The following is a 4291-nucleotide window of genomic DNA, read 5'->3' on the forward strand; positions in this document are numbered from 1 at the left end:
GTGTGTGTGTGTGTGTGTGTGTGTGTGTGTGTGTGTGTGTGTGTGTGTGTGTGTGTGTGTGTGTGTGTGTGTGTGTGTGTGTGTGTGTGTGTGTGTCCACGAGACATTTGGCATTTTCCTTTCTGTGTGAGGAGAGGGTTTCCCATGAATAACCTTTCCCAACTGTTTCCCCACATTTCAGTGGATTCATTCCTCGACTGCCTCTACCATTTTGTGAGAAGCTACTGCCACGTTGATCAAACATTACACGTCATGTCAGGTGTCTTTCGCATCGTTTCTCTCCTCTGACAAAAGATTGACGTTGACGCTCGCTTTGTTCAGGTTTGACTGACACACCTGTCCTGTGGACGAGACATGCCAGAGTTAAAAAGAGAGAATTATGATGGAGAGAAACCTGTGAGGCCTTTCCTCTTGTGGTTTTATACATTCAAGAGATGAACAGTCATTATTATGAGACATGAAGGCATAATGATTAAATGCAAAAGGGATATTTTAGAGATTAAATGTCAGTTTTTGACATGTTATAAATTATTTTTAATTGTTTATGTCATAATTCTGTCATTTCTTTCTCATCATTGTATTAAATGTAAGAATGGATCTGTGAATTATGACAATATTGAGTCATAAGCATGTTTGTACTTTCTATAAAGCCCGCAGCACATTCATTAAACTGAGATGTAAATATAGCTTTTTCCCTACTATTTTTGAGTAGTATTTGGATGTTGTGACACATTATCAGCAAAGAGGATGTTGGGAACTAAAGGACACATACATATGCAATATGGTCAGACTTTAAACACATGCAGTTATATGTTAGCTTCCGAACGAGCACAAAACGGGCTCCAAAAATAATGAAAGTAATGAAATCAAATGAAGCAGGAAGCCGGCATGCAGGAGTAAATGATCCACACCAGGAGAGTTTAAATAGCCGGAGGACGTGTGGAGGCAGCGTGGTGATGGACATTTACTCTGGATATATACGTTTCGAGGGCTGAGGGGGCGAGAGGAGTCCCAGGAGGGTAACATTTCTCACAAATTGATGAATGTAGGAAGCATAAGTGGAGAAACAAATCGACGCGAAGGGGGAGGGGGAGCATCTCGAAAAACCAGTCCGCCTCTTATTCTCTCGTTAAAACGCAGCAGAGAAAATGTTATCAAGCGCAGAGGGGGACTTCCTATTTATAATGAAACAAGACAATTGTGTGTGTGCAGCAGAGTCAACGAGATAAGACGGGAACAGGGAATAAAGAGCAGAGAATAAGAAGTTGGGGTTTTGTGACCAGTTAGAGGAGCTGTAAACGTATTTCTGTCTGTCCTCTATACATGTGTATATTTTTGTATATTCTGTGCTTCAGAATAATTGTTGAGAATAGTTTGGAAAGTGCGTCTGAGGTGAAGTAATGCGACTACGGAGAAAGAGAATAGAGTGATGCAGGAATGAGTCCTAAAACCCTGACATGAATAAGCACTTCCTGTTCCCTCGTCTAGAAGTCAATGTTTATTTGAAAATGTTTTTAGTTGTTAGCTTAAAATAAGGTCTGTGGTTAACACAAGCTTAGGATATTCTTATTCTACGACATAAAATACGTCAATAAATACCCCACGGGTGGATTTAAACCTGGCGGTTGCTAACAAGTGTCTAAGTGAAACGACAAAACGTCAGCATGACCAACGTTAGCCTCCTTTAGCTTAGCAGTGGTGACGTGAAGTCATGTGCCCATGCTGTAGTTCCTTTATAGCCTAACATTAGCCACCTTTAGCTTACGGTGGTGACGTGAAGTCATGTGACTGTGGTGTAAAACTCATCTCTTTCGACTCCACTTCGAGCGATAGAATTACTAACAAAGAACTGCTAACAGAGCACTTATATACTAATAAAGGACTGGCTTATCTATAGCCAGTTGAGTAGCACTTGAAATGTTTGGCTCTATGAAACCTGATGTACTTATATGATTCTGTTTTCTTCAAGGTTGTATCTTCCTGGTCGAATGTACTTATTGTAAGTTGCTTTGGATAAAAGCGTCAGCTAAATGCAATGTAATGTAATGTGTAGTTGCTTTATAGCCTAACATTAGCCACCTTTAGCTTAGCGGTGGTGACGTGAAGTCATGTGACCGTGCTGTAATTCCTTTATAGCCCAACATTAGCCTCCTTTAGCTTAGCGGTGATGACGTGAAGTCATGTGACCGTGCTGTAGTTCCTTTATAGCCCAACATTAGCCGCGGTGACGTGAAGTCATGTGACCGTGCTGTAGTTCCTTTATAGCCCAACATTAGCCACCTTTAGCTTAGCGGTGGTGACGTGAAGTCATGTGACCGTGCTGTAGTTCCTTTAAAGCCCAACATTAGCCGCCTTTAGCTTAGCGGTGGTGACGTGAAGTCATGTGACCGTGCTGTAGTTCCTTTATAGCCCAACATTAGCCACCTTTAGCTTAGCGGTGGTGGCGTGAAGTCATGTGACCGTGCTGTAGTTCCTTTATGGCCTCACTTTAGTTTTTTACTTCAATATTTTTTTAAATGATGTTAATATGTGGAAATTATCCTATGAACAAAACGTGTAAATATGATAAACGTTTGTTTGCAACAGATTCTTTTCTGTAAAAATCCAATGGAGAAATCCCATAGTTTTTTTCTAGAGGGAGCCCTTGCGATGCTAACTTCTGGGTCAGCCTACACAAATACATCATCACAACACTACTCTAAGTAGTATCTGGAGGAGTGAAGCGAAAAATGCCATGAAGAAGCAAAAATTATGTGGCAGAGGAAAATATTTATGATGATGTGAAGCTGCAGTAGAGAGAGTCTCTGGGTGAGATAAGAGGAGGCAGATCTGAGGTTTCCCTGACAGACAAGGTGACTCAGTGTGTGTAAACAAGAACGCCTCCATCTCCCCCCTGAACCACCGGGGTTAACACCTCTGTCCGTCATTCTGGGACATCTTCATTGCGGTGTGGGGAGATGGGAACACACTCTCAAAGAGCACAGACTGCCGCCGCTGGGACGAGATGGGGAGGAAGAGGTGTAAGAGATCCCAAAAAAAAATAATCAGATAAGGTCGACAATATTTTTCGTCTGCAAGAAATCCCTTCAAGCACGGCTGAGTTTTTGGGTGATACAGCAAAAGATAGGGCAGCAGGATTTGGAGAACTAACTAAATATCAACCAATACATGTGCAAACACTATATTCAAAAACGTGCTTGAAGAACAGAAAATCCTCTAAGAGAAATACTCACTGTATGGAAAAATGGCCTCTGTATGCAATATATTATTATATATTTTACATTATTAGATGGTTAATAATATTGCATCAAGTTAGGGTGTGATTGTGCCTCCTCAGTATTGATATTTCATCTCGTTGTATATTTCTCGCTCTGTTTTGAGCATGAGGCTGTTTTTGTGTGTGTTTGACCTTCACCATCCTGCCTTCATGCTGCCTGCCTGCCAGTATTAGAGGCTTCAGTGAGAGGCAGTAATAACCAGCAAGCCCCTGGTAACCCGTCAGCTCAGCAGCCTCCAGAGAGGACATCACGACAGCCACCATGATGCTGCAGATTACAGCCACCATGACCCATGACTCTAAAGAGTACAGACACCATGATCTGCAGATCAAAGCCACCATGACGTTGCAGATTATAGCCACCACGACTCTGCAGATTACAGACACTATGACCCATGACGCTGCAGATTACAGACACCTTGACGCTGCAGATTACAGCCTCCACGACTCTGCAGACTACAGCCACCATGATAGATTACAGCCACCATGACCCATGATTTTACAGATTACAGCCACCATGACTCTAAAGATTACAGCCACCATGACCCATGACTCTGCAGATTACAGCCACCATGACTATACAGATTACAGCCACCATGACGCTGCAAATTACAGCCACCATGACGCTGCAGATTACAGACACCATGACTCTGCAGATTACAGACACCATGACTCTGCAGATTACAGCCACCATGACGCTGCAGATTACAGCCACCATGACGCTGCAAATTACAGCCACCATGACTCTTCAGATTACAGCCACCATGACGCTGCAGATTACAGACACCATGACTCTGCAGATTACAGCCACCATGACCCATGACTCTGCAGATTACAGCCACCATGACTCTAAAGATTACAGCCACCATGACCCATGACTCTGCAGATTACAGCCACCATGACTATACAGATTACAGCCACCATGACGCTGCAGATTACAGCCACCATGACGTTGCAGATTACAGCCACCATGACTCTAAAGATTACAGCCACCATGACCCATGACTCTGCAGA

The sequence above is a fragment of the Pseudochaenichthys georgianus genome, chromosome 11 (assembly GCF_902827115.2).
Source record: "Pseudochaenichthys georgianus chromosome 11, fPseGeo1.2, whole genome shotgun sequence".
Taxonomy (NCBI): domain Eukaryota; kingdom Metazoa; phylum Chordata; class Actinopteri; order Perciformes; family Channichthyidae; genus Pseudochaenichthys; species Pseudochaenichthys georgianus.